General features: G+C 43.1%; 1 pseudogene across 1 annotated transcript; it reads left to right on the forward strand.

Annotated features, from left to right (window-relative positions):
- Window positions 1–660: 660 nt before the first annotated feature.
- Window positions 661–21,496, forward strand: LOC307233552 (cartilage matrix protein-like; annotated as a pseudogene). The gene is made up of 7 exons: window positions 661–724; window positions 2,673–2,805; window positions 19,168–19,552; window positions 19,668–19,762; window positions 20,252–20,467; window positions 20,718–20,792; window positions 21,428–21,496. The product of its transcript is annotated as a cartilage matrix protein-like (transcript).
- Window positions 21,497–21,505: the final 9 nt, after the last annotated feature.

The raw sequence follows: 21,505 nt of genomic DNA on the forward strand, positions 1-21,505 counted from the left end.
CATTAGATGGTAGAACATTTTTGTTGCTTTTCAAACAAGCTTTTGCACTTGCTCCATGTTGGCTTTGCTGGATAACTATATCTGTGGATGAGGGAGATGGGTTTATGATTAGCTGTGTTGTTGCAATCTTATGGAGATGAATTATGTCTTGTTGCATACTATGCCCAGAAACTTGGTACCAGGGTTATTGAGTTGATTACATGCTGTAGCCTTTATCTTGCTACAAAGCAAATCGGCTCATTTCTCTCCGACAACACCTCTCCATCATCAACATGAGCAACTTTCACTTTGCTCATGTCACTTTGAAGTTGAGCCTTGCACTCCCAACACCAACTATCTCAAACCGTGTCAGCTCCAGACTGAGACTGCCCAACCACCTCGACCCTCACCACGATGCCCTACCGCTCCGAGGACACCATCGCCTCCCATGCATCGCCGACTCCCCTCACCTCTGCAACTCCAGTCTACGTGGACTCCTCACACACCATCATCGACCAGGACGACTGAATACTACCCCTCAGTCACAGCCCCACTACACCAGACTCCTCCGACACATCATTCAGCTCCTTGTCGGATGCTGCCCCTCCAAACAACTCCCCACAGGAGGGCCGAGAAACCATAGTGGACCCGTTCTTTGCTTGACCTGCCACAGTGGCAGCTATGTCTTTATTTGTTTTCCAGTCAGTTCTGACCAGGGTCCAACAAGCTACAGCCATCCATCTACGTACAATATGCGTCAGGGAACAACGGTGGATCCAGGCACTAAGGGCCCGCCTCAGAGCTAGGGCTCACCTCGAGCAACTGGCATTATACAAAGATCAAGTGGCCATACTCAATATCGCCAATAACAATCTGCACCAGCAGGTGGCCACCTTCAATCGAGGACTGCAGCATATTCAGTGGCTGTGAAGGGGGATTTTGTGAACTTCAACTCCAAAAAGCTACCACAGATGAATGCTTTCTTGTGTATCTGTTATGTTAAGGTTGTTGTTGTGTAAAGGTTGTTATTTGGTAATGTTTTTCTGTTTATACCACAGAAAAGATGGTTTTGCATATTTTTATCCATCACAAATATAATCGAGTATATATAGTTTTTTTCTGATAACCAAATTTGACCACTCAAATGTTTATGCATAGCAAACCCCACACCCGTATTTCTCACATAATTCACTGATCCTCACACATAACTTACACCACCTATATCCTTGTAGTACTCGTGCACTCACCACAGTTGTGTTATACATTTGTTTCTTATACTCACCACAGTTGTTGTGTTATGCATTTGCTTACAGGTACATCTAGGTGCCGCTTGTTTGCATACAATATATCCCGCATGCTCATTGCTACCATCTATAAGCCATATGTTATTGAGCATAACCAGTGTGACCACTTAAAGTCTTTCATTTATCCTTGTTATTTTGTTAGAATGTTGTGATTTGTAGAGACCGCCCTCTTCCAGTCACAAAGAGGGCAATGTTTGGTTAATAAGTAACCCAACATGAAAATAACCTATTACATGTTATACTAAAACCCTCAATACTCAAGATAAATGTATCAAAAAAACTTTAGAAAAATGTACATCATTAATTTCAGTAGAGGGCGCAAAAGGCTAGTACTTCATGCAACCAGCAGAGGGCGCCAAAGTGTAGTACTGCATGCAACCAGCAGAGGGAGCCAAAGTCTAGTACTTCATGCAACCAGCAAAGGGATCCAAAGCCTTCCACAAACATGTAGAAACAGAAACAGTCTTTATTCATCTCGCAACACACCACACTACAACACATGCTTGCACACACGCACATGCTTTGATGGTGGCCGGTGAAATGGATTCTCTGCTTTTGACCCATCCTGGCTTGTCCTTCCTCTGGGGGCACAGCCAGGAGCAGTGGGCAGCATACATGGACCAACCGGGGACCAGGTGATAAGTGTCCATCGCTGGTCAGATGATGATGGGTGCATGTTTTTTGGTGGGGGTCCTTACTGACGTGAGGTGGAGGAAACCCCATGTGAGCACCGGGAGAACATGCAAACTCCACACAGAAAGGCTCCTATTTGGGAGATAACCCGCCGGAGCACGGTGCCAACAGCGCCCCAGGCGAGAATCAAACCCAGGACCTTCTTGCTGTGAGGCAGCAGTGCAATGCACTGCGCCACCGCGCCACCATGCAGCTGGAGGCTTCAAAAATACATGCCCATATACGGTGCAGCCGACAATTGGAGAGTCAGCTCTTTCCTGATATAGTAACAGCTGGCTGGAAAATTACAGGAGTTCGTAGAGACAGCCCTCTTCCAAGAAAGGGGAGTCTGTTCAGCTACGAAGGCTGTGATTGGCTGTTTGGAAAGTGACATCAGAACGCATGATGACAAGACCACGATCTGTGATTGGCTCAAACGGGATTTTGAGTAATTCATGACACTGAAAAGGGCAGGACATGTACTGAATGGGCAAGCTTCTCTGCGACTATAAAATGGAGAACAAAGAGTGATAAGATCAGTTGGTTCTCCTCCAGATAATAAGAAACACTATAAAGCTCTCTGGTTATCACCCTTCCCTCTCTATCCTCCTGTTTACTGTATATGAATATATTCACACACGTATGCCTTTGTTTGAGAATCTGTGTTTGTGATTGTATATATGTGTGTTTGCCTACATGCATGACTACATGCACTAGGTTCAGACATGTGTGAAGTGGTGGACCATCAGTGCCAGCATACAGTATACTGTATATGTGAGCTCCCCAGCCTCCTACAGGTACAAGTGCAGGACAGGCTATGTCCTCAACCCAGATGGAAAGACATGCAAAGGTAAAGAAGCTTGCATTCTCAAGTTAAACGCCTCTAATCTATATCTATCTATCTATCTATCTATCTATCTATCTGGGAGGTATGTGTGCTCAGAATCTAATATTATAACAGTTTGTTCTGTACGTAGGTAGCACCCTATACAGAAAGAAATCAGTTTTTCAGGATATATTTAAATTATAGATTTGTTATTTTTCAACCCAGGCCTTATTGAAATGTTGGATTCCAACATTCTTAAGTTTTCAAAGCACATCCTCTCTGAATGCTTTACTATTGAGAAACTTACCAATCTGCTGCTTCTCACCGTGCTTAAATATAGTCCAGCGGGGCAAACTTTTAACCTTTAACGGCAAACGTCATATTGTTGTTCAGCCGTTATATATATTACAGAAATTATGAAAATACATTTGAATCTGGTTTTTAAGAGTTTAAAACCCAGCTATATGCGCACCAATGGGACTAGAAACAGGAAGTTGGAAGCTTAATTTCCCTTCCCTAACATTGAAGGCATCTGACTGTAGCCAACATTACGCTTTGGCTGTACTGAGGCCATTGCAAACAAAGTTGTTCTTATATATTGCTGATATTACTGTTATTATAATAACACATTCCAGACAAAGTGAAGACTATAATGTGAGTTTCCGTTTTCCAGAAATGGAGATTTCACAATTTTTAAGTCTTAAAATTGTGCCCCATTGGATGATTTAAGTGAGAAGCTGCAGCAGAGTGGTAAGTTTCTCAATTGAAAAGGTTCAGTGAGGTAGTGCTATGAACTGTTGTGAATAATTGGAACTGACATTTTAATGACGCCTGGGCTAAAAAATGGCAAAAATGTAGCTCTTTACTGTAAAGGGTGAAAATACATTTTGTGGCACAGTGCATTGCACTGCTGCCTCACAGCAAGAAGATCCTGGGTTCAATTCCTGGCTGGGGCGCCGGCACTGTGCTCCAGCGGGCTATCTCAAAATTAGGTGTGGAGTTTGCATGTTCTCCCCATGCTCACATGGGGTTTCCTCCATCTAACATCAGTAAGGACCCCAACCAAAAACATGCATCGTCTGACCAGCAATGGACATATGGAACCAGGTCCCTGGGCGCGTTATCGAATGCTGCCCACTGCTCCTGGCTGACCTCCCGGAGGAAGGACAAGCCAGGATGGGTCAAATGCAGAGGCCACATTTCATGTGTATGCCTGTGTTGTAGTGTGACGATTAAAGATTCTTCTTAGAACTGTTTATTTTAACTACTTTTCACCTATTTACATTCTACCCTATTTATGATTAAATTGTCTTACTCTTTTATTTTACCATTTTTCTATCTTTATTAAACTAAATTTATTTCAGTTGAATTGCCTTTTAACTTTTAGGAACTACTAACTTGTTTTAATCCCTTTAATTTACACCGGGCTATGCTCGTAAAAGGACCATTTGTGTAAACACTCAATGTATGCTTTCCCAACACCGATAGTGTTCAATGTTTTTCTTTGTTAAAAAATGTTCTCAGCTGTTACTGAAGGCAATAGCCAATCACATGGCTAATCTCAGAATGGGACACAACCTCTCATAGGTATAAAGCCTTCTTTAGCAGAAGCAAGGGCAGACTGATCAGATCACTGTTTCAAAGTACTCTGTATCTTTCTCTTAATTCTGCAGAATAAATATCTTTAATACTCTCAGTTTGTTTTCCTGTAGTGGACAGATTAACCTCACCGACCACGCAGTGAGAATTCTCCAACAATCTGGTGACGATGATGAGATTCTCTGATTGGCTCTGCTGGACCGCTTCATGCCCAGGTTGTGTGTAAAACGGCAGTCGGAGACCAGCCGTAAGATATCTGGATAGGAGTCGTCTGGACGTGACAGCAGATCCAGAAGCGGCAACATGAGATCCCAAACAAATTAAAGGTGAGGACTTACTGAGATAGTGTACTGATCAGGGATGAACGTAGGAAAAAGCTTTGAGTAAGCTTAGATATTGTGCCGATCAGGGAAGATCGAATGAAATAGCTTTAAGTAAGCTTAAAGATTGTAATGATCTAGAGGATCGTTGAAGAAGCTTTTTTTAAACTTCAAAATCCCCCCCTCAGGGCAGTGGATTTATCAGTCTGGAGGACCGTGGATAAGGTGGCCAATTTTGCAATGATCAAGAGAGATCGTGGTGTTTGTTTGTTTATTCTTTATTTTATTTTTTTTTTATGTTAATCAAAAATAAAGTCGACATCATTGAATACATAATTAAACATTAGGTATACAGATTACTCTTGAACCTTCTGTAGCAAAGCGTTGAGGGTAGGTGAGGAACTTCTGGTGTTGTCAGAATAAAATAAAATCAATTAATAACTAAAGTAAAATTGATAATAACAATAAATAAAGCCACCTGTCGGTTGTGCGGTGTATTGGGACACAGGTTGGCATCCATTCCTGTAGGTCATGAGTTGTATTGGTATACACGTTTGTAAATAAAGACAACAGTCTCCTGTGATTAAAAAGGAACAAAAAATACAAGTAAAATAAATAATACATATATTTTAAATTTTTATCCGATCTTTTTTTTTTTTGGTACAGGTAGTCCAGCTTTGGGACTTACTTTCTGACTAGTTTTTGTATGTTTTGAATAGTTAAGGAGAGGATGGAGTTAAAAGGCCCACTTGGGTGGTTGGCTTTTGTATTTACTCTATTTGCAGTGATGCAGTGTGCGTGTCAATAAATGCGAGAAAAACGTGGTATGTGTGTTGTACATAACATGTCAAACTAGCTTCACACATAAGTCCTTGGTGTAACAGAAGCATTATATTCAAATATCTGGTGGGATTGCTGGAAAGGATACTGCAAGGCTTTAAATAAATTTGAAAAAAATATAACAAGGCAAGAGAGAGTTGTAAAGTTAGTTGACAGACTGAAAGGATTATGGAAGATGATGTGAAAGACAATGAAAGTGGGAAAGTTAGCACATGATGCATTTCACATTCTTTGTTAAGGATAGAACTTGGAGCAAAGCGAGTTGTAAAAGTAATTTTAGTAAGATATTGAGTCAGCAGAGGAAGCTGCAGGACTGAATGATTTTACTTATAGTTTAATGGTGCACTGTGTGATTATAGTTAACTTGTGGTGTTTAGCAGACTAAATGAAAATCAAATTGAATTTAAGTGCAAATCAACAACAGTAGTCTATGCTAAGGTAGTATGAATAGATATTGAATGGTTTGAACTGTTGGATTAGTATTAATAATGCAACTTTGGTGGAGATGAGGAGTATGATGAGTGTTTTGTTTTCATAACTGTAGTTTGTGCATTGTTAATAGAATTTTATCACAAACCATTACAAATTGACAAAATTAAATTCATCAATATAAATTGGGAAAAATTGCTTAAGAAAAATATTTTTGTGAAGTCTCAGAGAGCAGATATGATGCGTAATAGCAGAAAAAATGCATTCATTTTTGAGTTATTTCAGTTATTTCTTTTTTTTGAGTTTCTTGTTTTGTGTTATTGTGTCAAAGTGATCTGCTGGTTGAGGTAAGATAATCATTAATCTTTATCTATCCCACGGTGGGGTAGTTTGCACAGCAGCAACGGATTGGCACAATATCTTGAAGCATTAGCAAATTGGTAATTCTAAATTAAAGGTTATGATAAATAAGTAAAGAGTATAGATTAAACACTATACATTAAATAGTAATATTGCATGAGTGATGTGTCAGTTTTGGTGTGATATGGTGTTTGTGTGTTCAAATCCTTACCAGTTACTTGGCTGGTAATTGTTTAAGTATAATCAAACAGCATTATTATTTTTATTTATTTTTTACTCGAAAAGTGATCTCAACTTGACACTGAATATGGTAGCTGTTGATGTACAGTATGAAACTTAGCAAGTAGTTTAACAAAGAGGAGTAACTGTTTTGTATTGTACACCAGCGAGGTAATGGAATGTATACGTCCGCTTACTAAAATATTAAAACATGAAAATAAATGTGAAATATGTTGGCAATATAAATGGCTTTTAATTTGGGCATTCCAAAATTGTAATTTTAAAATACCTTGTGAATCAATCAATGTTGTAATTGTGTATTGATGGATATTAACCAACCCATCTATTCAGTGTTTTTATTTCTGCAGTTTTAAGCATTTTAATAGGAATCCACTGGGCTGCATTCACATGCAAGAAGACCTTAAGGCTTGACAACAGGATTAATCAAAGATAAAACAACAATTTATTAAGGCCATAACATGTCCAGCATTCAAAGGTCCTTGTAAATTATTGATATTATTGCTATTTGTATTTAACTGATTTGCAAATATGATTATTTAATAGGCTCAATTGGAATTATTATGAGATGAAATGCATGCAAGCATATAAATGCAAGCATTCAAGATTTTTTATTTGTCACATACATATACATATGTATGAAAGTATGTATATGTATGTGACAAATAAAAAATCTTGAATCTTGAATCTTGAATCTTAAATGGAAAGACCTCGATTGAATTTAGCTCTATACCTCTTATTGAGCTCCATCGTTAAACTTGTCAGATTGTCATTTTGATTAGTTCTTATTTAAATATGACATTTACAAAATGTTACCTAGTTGTTGAAGCAATGTTCAGAAGCTGAGTTAAGGATGACTGTGTTATCAATCAGGGACACTGTTATCAGAGAACCCTGTTACTGTGTTAGACCTTTCCTTTCCTTTCCAAATTTAAATGAAATTGAAGGAAATGGTTTGAATAGTTAGTAAATTAAATAATCAAGTAGAAAAATAATTTGGCACAGATTATAGATGAAAGGGATTGCTACACTGATTATGTTTTCTATGTTAATAATAGCTCTTCTAGGTTTTAGATGGTCTCATTTGAATAATGGCTATGTTATTGTCATATATATTTTTTTTTAAGTCAAGGTGTTAACTTGATTGGAAATGCCAAATAACCTATCCATCATTCTCTAATCAGACTGCAGAATGTGTGACTTATAGTTGAATACTTCCTGGCCAAAAGGTAAGACTAGTAGTTCATAGCTTAACACATAATTCATGTGATTTTTTAGGAGTTAGGTACATTAATTGACCATGAGAAAATCGATAGTTGATCAATGCCAGTCAGGCTTCTATTAGCTTGATGACTGCTGACATCTCAGGCTTATTGGTTGCAGTAATTAATTGTACCTTTAAGAATATAAGTAAAACATTATATAAAAAATAGGAATATAGGATTGAACGCTAAATTTCAAAATGTTTTTGGCATGTGAATCACATCCCATTACGGAAATGTATTTTGATTACTTGTGTCATGGATACACAGGACTTCCTAAAATACTTTGAACAAGATGGTCACAAAGTTTATTTTTTTCCATATAACTTCAGCTGATACAAAATAACAGAACAAAAGAACTATTTGAGTCATTACAATTATTTATTTATTTTTCTTTTCTCCTCAGGGTTGCACCCTGGCATGGCCTTTCTGAGCTGTTGTGGATATTTTGGTTTTTGGATTGATTTATAAGGCAACACTTGCCCAGCCATTAGACGGGAGATCATTTTTGTTGCTTTTCAAACAAGCTTTTGCACCTGCTCCATGTTGGGTTTACTGGATTACTTTAACTGTGGATGAGGGAGATGGGTTTATGTTAGCTGTGTTGTTGCAATCTTATGGAGATTAATTATGTCTTATTGCAAACCATGCTCAGATACTTGGTACCAGGATTATTGGGTTGATTACATGGTGTAGCCTTTATCTCGCTATGGTGCAAATTGTCTCATTTCTCTCTGGCAACACCACTCCATCAACAACATGAGCATGTGCAACTTTCACTTTGTTCACATCACTTTGAGGTGGTGCACATCCCTACTCCAACTTCTCTTTGTCCCTCTTATGGAGATCCACATGACTGCTTGGCAGCAAAAGACGTTGTGGCTTTGCCACAGTCCAACTTCAATGATTTAGACTCATGAGTACAACTATTAGGAGGGTTTTCGATTTGTCTGTCTCCGTCAACTGTTTTTTGTATAAAACCGTGTTTGTCTGTTTAATACAACTGTCTGTGTTTGTGTTTATATCTGCTGTAAACTGTGTTTTGTTTTATTTTGATTGCATTAATTTGTGCGGGCAAATGTGATACAGTGCGGTGTAGCTCATAATTGACACATCCAGAACATCCGTTTAATGTTTTGATTACATAATCCCCACATTCTAATCTTCCTATTTGTGTTTATGTTAATGTACTTGAACCCATCTCTATATGAAATGTTGGAGCCAACACAGCCAACAAAGACGGCGTACCTGATATTGCTCTTGTATAATAATAGTTGTCTCCTCCACAGATGAGGACACAGGATAGGAATCCTGTGTAAACTAACCTTGTTTTCCTCTACTCAAAGGCACTCTGCACTGAACTATTGTAGTGGCAGAGCCACTTGGTACTGTATGTACTGAGCCTTATCTCTCCCACTAGTTTTTCATTGTTTTGCTTGCTTGACATAGCAAAGTACCATTTGTCAAAAAGGAGGGATAGTTAGAAAATTAAGTAAACATTATGAACAGAACAGCTCAGAACAATGCTGAAAGAGGTGTTTCTGCTGCCAGTTTTCTGCATTCTATTCCAAGTGCTCTTCTCAAACGCCTCATGATATACTTGTCAAGCTGATGCCTTGTCATGCTCAAAATATTGTTTGGTGATAATTGTTTATACGTTTTTTTTCTTAATGGAATCCCAGTGCAGGTAAGCTAGACTGAGTTTCATTCCTGCCATTAGTGATGACAGGAATGCAAGGACGATCACATGGTCTGACCCAACTGTCCAAGCATGAAGTGCTGACTGGGAGACAATGCGGATAGGTCTGTCTTCTGTCGACAAAAGCCACATATGAATTACATCACGTAAACCAGTAGTCATCAGACAGATTTATCCCTTTTAGATTTTACTTAATTATGGATTGTGTAGATGGTATTATGTCCAGGCAACATTCAAGAAATGCTTTTTCTGAAAATTTTAAAACCCTGCATGATTTACCCACTGTCGGTTATTTTGTAGCCTAATCGATATTATGGACATTATCCCCTACATATTAGACATTGTGATAATATTATACTGTGCATGCACACAAAGGTGCATGCACTTCTTTTGGTACTCAGACTAGTCGGCAATTCAACATAACTGTCTGGAAATCACAGAATTATTACTTGTACCCCACTTTTACAATCGTGGACCTAGACCAAACAATTTTGTCATAACATGTGTCTCTCACCAAGGTATTTAAGTCTGTGTGCCCAGGTGAAAGCAACTCTACCCGTCCCACTTAAAGGACCACTACACGACCAGGTGACTGGGTGGTGATCCATGATTTCTGGAGGAAAAGCTGGAACTCAGCCAGATTCCTTGGATCATTCCAGATCCTCCTCAACACAGCAGCAGTTAAGATGGCAGAACGATCAACGTGGGTACACACATCTCATTGCAAGAAAGTCCAACCTTCCAGAGGACCAGAAAAAGGTCAATGACAGAGAATCATTGCATGTGAACTGAGATCACGGTCCTAACGGGGGAAAAGATTGGTCACGTCTCTGTGACCATCTTCCTCATTACCATCGCCATCCTGTTGTTGATTACCCAACATTGGAACATAGTTCCACAATGGGACTTAAATAAGAGCCGCTCATCCAATCCACCCACACTTCAGATCCAGAAGAGGAGCCCAAGTGAGAAATGAAGATTCTGTCCCAAACGTAGTCCACCCATGGTTAAATGTCGACTCACTAGATAATTGGAAAGCACCTTGTGATGATGACGGAGATGTTGAGACATTCAGATGTGAAGATGTTTGTCTGATTACGTTTCTGCCTACTTATAGGATGTGTTAATCATTATGTTCACCCAATGAATTTTGTTGTTGTCATCATTAATCATTATTAATCTGCATAGCATTACGTATTTGTGTAATCTCTCCATGTTCGTTTATTTCATAATTTGATTCATGGTTTGTTGTTTTCTAGTTAGAATTGTAGAATGGCTTCACACAAGATTTCTTCCCTCAATGCAATTTGGGTTTTTTCTCCAAAGTGTGCTGTTATAATATAGTGTAGATAAACCCTTAATGGTCTTTTACACTTTTTTTCATTAACTGTGGGAAGAGAGTTTTGGCGAATTTGAGGTGGAGACGTTCAAGGATTCTGTCTGAGGAAGTTTTTTATTTTTATGTTTTATATATTTGGTTATATATTTTTTTTAATTAGATGTGTTTCCCAGTTGATTTCAACAAGATATTATTCTTATGATATCTCTGTAGTATAATTGTATTGTATCCGATTTATATGTAATTTTCTGATTTATTTTGCCTCAATTAAATGAAATCTTAGCATTATTGCATTTTTCTTTTGTATTGTTACACTGGGAACCACAGGAGGGAGTGTGAGAGAAAAATGCAGATGATCCATGTTCATGGATGATATAACTCTACAACCAAGTGATGTCTAAATGCTGAGGCATATGTTTGTTTGGAGACCACTCCCGACTCCTCTTTATCAGGAGATCTTACATTCCTGTACACAACTGTCACAACTGTTTTAGTCTTTATCTCTGTTTTTCTAGCTTGCTCAGCTGTTACTGAAGAAGTATAAAAAAAGTATAATCTAACAAAAATTCAGGTTACCTCGAATTCAAGTTCACACCAAACGCAGTGGGCCCACACTTACTACACACACACACACACAAGCCGGCATATCAAAGTGAGGAAAAGTCCCTCCATTAAAGGCCTGATGCAATGCTTGAGAGTGGAGAGGCCCCAAACGATTTAGTCGCTTCACTCTGGAGAGCAAAAAAATAAAAGTGTGGTACCTCATTCAGGAGATTTGAGTCTAATCTGCAACGTTTGCCAGTCTGTCAGTCAGCGGTGCAGAAAGAGATCCGAAGGGGGTCCGAAGATGGCGTCCGTCCCCGTAACATCAATCCCAGGAACTCTGAGCCTTGACTTAAAAGGTCATAACACTGTATGATGAATCTTCAGGGTTTTGTGAGAGAAAAATGCATATGATCGACTATTTGAATGAGCACAGTAGCCTTTTGTATGTTACGTGGGTTTAAAACATTGCCTCTGGGTTTTTAAGGAGCCCCCAGAGTTTATGTAAAGATGTCAATTCTTCCTAATGTCAATTGTAATATTGAAGAACCAGATCACATCCTCATTCAACCTTTTATGGAGATAAGGATAACCCCATGGGAGCTTGAAAGAGCATTGTAAGGGATAGTAGGGTTGCGTCTGTGGCCGGAGTTTGATTGTACCTGTGAAATCACTGTTTGAGGGTAACAACCAGGGAGACAATTGAGGGGCACAGTGTTGTAAATGACATCTGACCAATGGCACACAACCTTTGTTTGGTATAAAGCCCTCTTCATCAGCATGGGGGTAGACTGATCAGAACACTGCTTTGGAGCAGCTCTGAATCTTTCTCTTTATTCCGCAGAATAAATATCTTTAATACTCTCAGTTTTGTTTTCTTGAAACGGGCAGATTAACCTCACCGACCACGCAGGAGAATTTCTCCAACAGTTTCCACGTCGAAAACGATGAACTTAAGCCTATGGTGTTAGCTTTACTAGGCTAGGAGTCCTTTCACTTTGTTAATGATTGTTAACAAACGCTCAAGTGGCTAATGAGCTAACATACACATGTGAAGCTGATACACACGTGAACAACTACGGCAAACTTCAAGTAGAAATATATTTAGCTGCCCGTAGAAACAAGCAGAATGAATGTGCGGGCGAAGACTGTCAAGTAGATAATCTTACACCAACTACATTTTGTTTGCGTTACAAATTTAACACACCTCTTCTTCTCTCTGCACACCTTTGTTCACAATCACCTCAACCAATGAATGACCAGTATTACTCTTATTCTCGAATGCCACTTCCTCTTACTACTATGAACTTTTCAAAATAAAACAAAATAGTTATAATTATACATCTGTCTTTTTTACTTATTTATTACACTGTAACCTTTTATTCTCCAATGAAATAGCTCTTCTAACCATATTTATAACATTTTAACCTTATCTTAACATAATTTACATAACAATGTACGGTATTTTTTTTACCTGGTTACAAGATAAAAGATATCTTGCTTGATCGTCAACCGTTTTGGCTTGATTCAATGAGGATTTAATTGCAGAGATTGACTGCTGCCCTGGTGTGGTAGCCATGGGTATTGATTTAGAGCATTCTTGAACGGAACACTACCACCCTGCATCTTTTTCGTTTTAGCCTTGTAAAGCTTTTAAAATTATCTGGTCAGAGCAATGTTTCAGCTGAACTATAGCTTGAGTGTAAAAACGTATGACTGAAAGATAATTACAACTCTGATGCACTATGCCATCGTTGCATGTTATAGATGACGTATTTGTTGTTGACAACTTTAAGCCATTCTACCATATTTGTTGCATATTTTCAGTGTGACAAGTTGATGCTGTCTTTGACAGGTTCCGTTCCACTCAAAAGCATCTCTTGTACCGTCTTGAATCAAAGAGTCATGTTCTAACAAAGACAGTCGTTCACGAAACAATGGATTTCCTGGACACAACAAATTGCCACATGTTTGTCTACCACTGTGCTCTGTTTCACACCGAGCAGCCGAATATCCTGTTACATACAGTATGTAAATAGTGTACAATTATCAAAGGTGTCAGGGAGACAGTAGGGCTGTCGCCCTTGATTGATTTGAATACAACTATTTGCTGATGACACACAGTTCTGATCAAGCAGGTTCAAAAGAGGCCACTCGGTGAATTAATGCACAAAAGTAAATAGACAAAGAGCAGGCCTGCATATGAGCACGTCAATAAAATTACATCACATTACAAAAACATAAAATTGTTTGTGTATGTGGTTGTTGGAGAATTCTCAGTTTGGTCGGTGAGGTTAACCTGTTCGCTACAGGAAAACAAACTGAGGGTATTAAAGATATTAATTCTGCAGAATAAAGAGAAATATACAGATGCACTTCAAAACCCTGATGCTGTACATTCTAGTTTTTCTTTGGAAAAAGCCAGCTTTATATGCAGAGAAAAGGTTGGGCCATTAGAGACTAACCATGTGATTTGCTGTTGCCTTCTGTGTGTGAAAATGTACTTGGTGGAATAAACTGACTCTGAAACTTCTAGGTCTCTATCTCTGTCACAAATGACCATGGCTGTGAAGAGCAGTGTATCAGCGTCCTTGAGTCCTAAGTCCGTGCCTGTTTTGAAGGTTTCACACTGGCTGAAGATGGAAAAAGCTCCACAAGTATGATGCTGTTGGCCAAATATATTTTTTGGCTACAGATTCCCTGTTCTCTTCTATTCCTGTTAAAACTAAAAGTGAAATTCATGCAATGCTTTTGCTCCACCCAGCTCATTTCATTCATTTTTTTTTTCCCCTGAAGTCTTCGTGCTAATTGGCAAATCTAGAGGGCTCCGACTCTCGGGCTGATTCGACAATAGGATTTTTCTGTAGTTTAATTGTGTACACCTTTACTGTGTCCAAAATGGGACACTAGCCTTCTTGTTAGTACCTTGAATTAGTGTTCAGCATGTTGAAAACCATAGTATGTTCAAATATATGAATTGTACCATGATGACATCTGGTGAAATATGACATTTTTTTCTATGCATAATACACTACCTATCCCACAATGCATTATGAAGGCAAGACGCCGGTAAAAGTTCCTTTCAAGATGTTTTGTCTGTCACGACCAAGGCTAGGAGAGACCCAAACGCACGACACGGGGAGACGGGAGGCAGACAAAGGATGTTTATTAGCCCACACGGTGGAGCTGGCCGGAGGGACCCGGTCAGGTAGGGATGGAGCAGGGCTGATGATGACTGGGAGGAGGGGTCCAGGACCCGGGTGGAGAGACGGGGAACCGGGCTGGATAGAGAAGGACGGACAGCCTTGGTCGACAAGCAGGTAAACCGGGCTGGCTGGAGATGGACTGACAGACTGGGTCGACGAGAGGAGACAAGCAGGTAAGGGGAAGACGAAACAAAGAGACAGACTTGAAACAAGCACTAGGAGCTAGTTAATTGGAACGAGAAATGGAGCCAGTAGCTGTACAACTCTGGTAAGCTAGTTGACGGTCTGGCAAAGAATGACTGGGAAGCTGGAGACTAAATACTGTGTGGAGTGATGCAGGTAATTGATCCCAGGTGTGTGCAATTGGCTCAAGGGGGAGCTGCAGATGGGGCAAGAGCGGCCTCTAGTGGCACTGGGACAGTACCCCCCCCCCCTCTACGGACGCCCCTTGACGGACATCTGGAACCGGAAGGGCGAGTCCGACTGGAATCCCGGATGAGGGAGGCATCCAGGATCTGTGTCCAGGGACCCAGGAGCGTTCCTCCGGACCGTACCCCTCCCAGTCCACGAGGTACTGGAGGCCCCTCCCCCGGCGCCGCACATCCAGCAGGCGCCGGGGGAGTTTAGGCCAGGTGACTGTCGATGGTGCGGGGGGGTGGTGGGGCCTTGGCGGGGAGGGAGAGAGGGCTGGAAACCACAGGCTTAAGCAGGGACACATGAAAGGGAGTGGACACGGAGGGAGGCAGAGGCATACGGCACAGGGGTTGATGATTGACACAATGGGGAAAGGACCAACATACCGGGGAGCGAGTTTTCGGGAGTCCACTTTGAGGGGCAAGTCCTTTGTGGAGAGCCATACCATCTGTTCAGGGACGTATGTGGGTGCGGGTGCACAGTGCTGGTTTGCCTGCTGCTGGGACCTGGCGGAGGCCTGGAGTAGGGCAGAGCGGGCCCTCCCCCACGTCCTCCGGCAGCGACGGATGTGGGCCTGGACGGAGGGTATGGCGATCTCAACCTCCTGGGCAGGGAACAGCAGGGGTTGGTAGCCCAGAGAGCATGGGAAGGCGACAGGCCAGAGGAGGCGTTGACCAGGGTGTTGTGGGCGTATTCGGCCCATGGCAGCTGGTTACTCCAGGAGGTGGGGCTGGTGGTTGTCAGGCAGCGGAGCATGGCCTCCACCTCCTAGTTTGCCCACTCCGTCTGGCCGTTGGTCTGGGGGTGGAAACTGGAGGAGAGACTGACCTGTGCCCCCAGGGCCGAGCAGAAGGCGTGCCAGACCTGGGAGGTGAACTGGGTTCCTCTGTCCGACACCACGTCTGCCGGGATGCCATGGCGGCGGAACACCTCGGCCACCAGCAGGTCCGCGGTCTCCCTTGCCGATGGTAGTTTGGGCAGGGCGAGGAAGTGGGCCGCCTTAGAAAAGTGGTCCACCAGCGTGAGGATGGTAGTGTTGGCCCAGGATGGTGGTAGACCGGTGACAAAGTCCAGGGCGATGTGGGACCAAGGACGGGTAACGGGCAGATATGGCCGAAGCAGGGTCGGGTGGAGGTCTTGGACCGGGCGCAGGTGGGACAGGCAGAGACGAAGGACCGGGTGTCAGGGAGCAGGGTCGGCCACCAGAATTGCTGGCAGACGACGGCCAGGGTGCGGGTGATCCCGGGATGGCAGCTGAGGGGGGAGGCATGGGCCCACTGCAGAACCTGGGAGCGTGCGGAGTCAGGGACGAACAGGCGTTTTGGGGGTACGGTACCTGGGTCGGGCTGGTCTTCCTGCGCTTGGGTGACAAGGGACTCGATCTCCCAGGTGAGCGCGGCGGCAAGGCACAGGGGTGGAAGGATGGGTTCTGGATCCCGTCTTCTCCTCTGGCGCGAACACACGGGACAGGGCGTCAGGTTTGGTATTCTTGGTGCCTGGGCGGTAGGATAGAGAGAAGTTAATCCGGCCAAAGAACAACGCCCGCCTGGCCTGCCGGGAGTTGAGCTGCTTCGCCGTCCGGATATAGGCCAGGTTCTTATGATTGGTCCAGACGATGAAAGGGTGGATTGCTCCCTCAAGCCAGTGTCGCCACTCCTCCAGGGCTAGTTTGACGGCCAGGAGTTCCCGGTTGCCCACGTCATAATTGTGCTCGGGTGGGGTGAGCCTGCGGGAGAGAAAGGCACAGGGGTGGCGCTTACCGTCAGTTGGAGAACGCTGAGACAGTAGAGCTCCTACCCCCGCATCCAAAGCGTCCACCTCTACCACGAACTGGAGACTAAGTACTGTGTGGAGTGATGCAGGTAATTGATCCCAGGTGTGTGCAATTGGCTCAAGGGGGAGCTGCAGATGAGGCAAGAGCGGCCTCTAGTGGTGCTGGGAGGCCGTGGGCCTGACATTGTCACATACACATTGCCAGGGGTCCCAGTGATAAGGGAGGTGGAATGTGACCTATGTAGGGGAACCAGACAGGCAACGTTGTCAGTGTGCAAGTATAAAAGACATGCCCTAGAATAACCCTGGCTACGGCCAGTTCCCCAAAGTTAACCAAAGTTTAGATGGGCTGTGGCCGTTGCCCCCGCCAGCTGCAGTGCTGATCACGCCGGCCCTTATGCCCAACACTTCGGCACTGTATCCGCCATTGATGACCACACCACTGTCCCTGGCCTCGTCCTACAACACCTACGTACACGAACCCATCCTGACTAGAAGCCATACAACCCGGGGACACCAGATGACTGATCCGACCAAGAGACACACACACGAACACAGGCACGAACACAGGCAGGAACACATGCAACGATCTGACAGGGACAGAGTGAATTGGGACCAGGTTAAATACAAAAGGAGTGAGGAGGAAGGTAAAGACAGGTGGTGCGATTGCTGACTGGGGACAGGTGTGCAGGGATGTGCCGTGACACCAGGGACAGAGGGACCTAGAGACAGACGGAGACAGCCAGAGAGAGCTAGAGGAAGACAGATAGAGACAGATAGAACAAAAGCAGGGCAGGATCCTGACAGTATTATTCCCGTGGTAACCTCATCAGCCAGACCCTGGAGAATCAAATTGTCCCCAAAGGTCAATTCACTGCCATACCACTCGAGTGGGTCCCTCTCTTTGCCAATGACGACTCGGATGACGACGGGCCCATGCCGGAATGAGTAGTGGCATTTATGTGTGTTGATTAAAAGATTAATCAAAGGGGGGAAACGTAATGGCAGTTACATCAAATTATTGAACTAAGCCTATGACCCCATATCTGCTTCATTAACAAGGAGAACATCTTGTATTGTTGATTACAGTAAAATCGTTGAAGCCGCCTTGTGACCGAAAGGAGAAGTCACCTTTCACTTCTGATTTATCACACTGTACCAGATGGTCTAGAAAGGAACATAATCTAACTGCCGACGTGACACAGGCAACACTCCCACTGAAGTAACAACCCATGTAACGTAGTTAATATAATCCGCCGCACAACTGACTTCGAGGGAGATTCTCTTTACTTTTCTGTGTGACTTGTGAAGTGCTCCCTGCTGATTAACCTTCTCTGCAATAAACTTAGACTAAGTGACAGTTGTTATATTTTCTGTTGAACCTGAACTATCTCACCCCACGCATTGAGCTGAGCGGCTAGAATTTCCATCAATAATCCTCTCCTAAAGTCCACAATCAGCTCCTTAGTTTTGCTGACGTTCAGAGTAGGCTGTTGTCCTGGCCCCAGAGTGACAGGTCTGCCACCCCCTCATGGAAGGCCTTCTTGTCGTCGTCGGTGATCAGGCCCACCACGACGGTGTCGTCAGCAAACTTGATGATGGTGTTGGAGCTGGACCTGGCCACACAGTCATGTGTGTACAGGGAGTTCAGTAGGGGGCTGAGGACGCAGCCCTGGAGGATCCTGTGTTCAGGGTGAGGGGGCTGGACAAGTGCCTCCCCACCCTGACCACTAGGGGTCTAGTTGTGAGGAAGTCCAGGTTCCAGGCACACAGCAGGGTGTTCAGTCCTAGCTCCCGCAACTTGAGAGCCAGTCTGGTGGGGATTATGGTACTGAAAGCTGAACTGTAGTCAATGAACAGCAATCACACATATCACCCCTTCTGCTCATCCAAGTGCATGAGCATGGTGTGCAGAACCTTGGAGACCACCTCGCCCGTGGATCTGTTCGGCCGGTATGCAAACTGCAGCGGGTCAATGGTGCGGGGGAGGAAGGCGCAGATGTAATCCTTAATCCGCTTCTTGAAGCACTTCATGACCACCGAGGTAAGGGCCACCGGATGGTAGTCATTCAAGCAGGCTGGAGAGGCGATCTTCGGCACAGGGATCATGGTGGACCTCTTGAAGCAGGACGGGATCACCTACTTGGCAAGGGAGGCGTTGAATATCCTAGTGAGTGCGGGGGCTAGCTGCTTCAGTTGCTCATCAATCCTCAATGTTCCTGAAAGGAAGTGGAGCGGCTATATGACGATGTAGAATGCCCGAAAAGCCGCTTACTCATGTACTAAAGCAACCTGGATGATAGTACGAACATGTAGTACGCAGTACATAGTAGACGATTTTGTGCTGTGTCCACATATACTGTAGGAACAGAAACGTGTCAAATGTGCTCCCCGACAGAGCCAGGGTGCAAGAACGGAGCGATGGATCTCGTCCTAGTGATTGATGGCTCCAAGAGCCTGGGCCCTGCCAACTTTGATCTGGTCAAGCAGTTTGTCAACGCGATGTGGGGCTGTGTCCACCACATGCACATACGTCGGGCTCCTGCAGTACTCCACCAAAGTGCGCACAGAGTTCACCTTGGGGCAGCCCACCAGCGCAGAGATCAAGGCCACCGTGTCCTGCATGCAGTACATGGGGAAGGGCTCCATGACCGGCTCAGCGATGCGTCACATGTTGGAGCACTGCTTCACGGCCCGGGAGGGCGCCAGGGCAGGCATGCCACGCATGAGCTTTGTGCGCACCGAGGAAGGTCGCAATATGACATCTCTGAATTGGTGGACAAAGCAAAGAAGGCCATTTCTCCATTTCCATCTGATAATAATTGTAATCATTACTCTTTTCATCCTCTTCTTTGACACTTTCAGGATTGATGATGTACGCCTTGGCCGTCCATGTCGAAGAGGAGTTGAGGCAAATAGCCTCAGAGCAGATGGGAAGCATCTGTTTCATGGTGAAAACTGTGAGAAGATTAGAGAAATCTCCAACAAGTTGAAGTTGATGATATGCAAAGGAAACAATTCAGGAAATTAAAACATTCTCCATTAGAATTCAATACATAACAAAGGAAATTTGTGATTCATTTACGATTAAAGGTATTTAAACGCATGCTCTGTCAAGGGAACCACAGTACAGTGGTGAAGTACAAAGTACAAGTACAGAATAAGGTGAAGATGATATTTCCGAATACACTATTAAAATGAGCTTGAAGAATTACGATTCCTTTAACCTAATTTTCAATACACAACAAAAAAAAGTTAACAATCAACAAAAATCCTCTGTATTAACAATTCACACTCTGCCAAAAATAGTAAATTGTGCAAGTTTAGAAGACATAAAATACAATCATTGCATATATTGTGTGTGCTAGGGTGGAAAACAAATTGGTTATAACAATATAATATATACAATATTTAAAAAGATGATCCCCTGTCTGACTTAGATCACCCAGGTTAAGCCAACCAAGGTGCTTCTCTGCTCTGCCACAGTGTCATGTAGGGAGTGGGAGGGCATGTCCATGATGGCCAGTAGTTTGGCCCTCATCCTACAGTTAGCCACCTCCTCCAGAGTCCAGGGTGACACTGAGGCCAGAACCAGAATTTTTGCCAAGATTGTTCAGTGTCTTTGCATCACCAGCCTTGATGCTGCTGCCCCGACAAACAACCACGTAGAACACCGCACTGGTGCTGATGTGGCCAGAGAACAATTATCTCAAAATAGTCCCGGGGAGCCTCATCAACCTCTTGTGGCCATCTCCTCACAGCCCCGGTGGTCTCTGCCTCCTCCTGCCGCTGTCATGTGCTGTGATCAGACTCCCACCTTTACAACTGAACAAGATCTGCCTCACGGTGGATTTTTTTTTTTTCAATGGAATCACATGTTTTTCCACTTATTTTATTCTTTTACCCGCAGGGTAGCCATCTGATGAAGTGATGTGCCAGTGTGAGAATGTTGTCATGTTCCAGAACCAGGTCACAGAGAAACTGAGAAAAGTGACACAGCAAAATATATTTTTAAAACTGAAACAAAAACACAAGAAACATTGATACTTTCTAGTCTGGTCTTGCAAAAAAAAAATGTTGAATTGAGATATTCAGCTTGTGCTTATTTTCTCTTTGCTGCGGTTCTTTTGATAGATATTGTATTCACTTTTTTTATAGGTTGATACAATGCCCCCCATTAATGTGTCTACTCAAGCCATGTCAGCGCGGATGGGGAAACTGGAGCGTCAACTACAGTACAATAAGTGAAAAGGCTGAGATTGGATCACTCCGACACCCGTCTTTTACGCTGCTTCTCCCATCAACGCGCTTTGCAACTGCTATCTCTATTCATAGGGTATTCGACACCATTATTTTCTTCTTTTAGAAATAAAATCAAAACAAACAAAAAAAACTTAAAGTTATAAAATGATTTGATATTGAACATTTCACTATACTGTAGCATTGCGGTGTAACTGAACGGGTGGAGAAGAACGACGAGGAGACGATGACGCGTTCGATAGCTCAACCGAGCCGGTTTTATCTCCTTGCCGCAACAACAGCTAAGCCGAGGTTGAGGTGTCCCCGGTAACAAAATGAAACAGGTGGTTAACTCGATACCTGATTTCCTCCCTCCTTCTGCCCAGACACACTTCCACTTAACGCCACTTATCCTGCCCCGGAAGAACTTCCTAGCCAATTACCCACTTCAGTGAACACATCCC

Source organism: Zeus faber, assembly GCF_960531495.2.
Source record: "Zeus faber genome assembly, chromosome: 8".
NCBI classification, from domain to species: domain Eukaryota; kingdom Metazoa; phylum Chordata; class Actinopteri; order Zeiformes; family Zeidae; genus Zeus; species Zeus faber.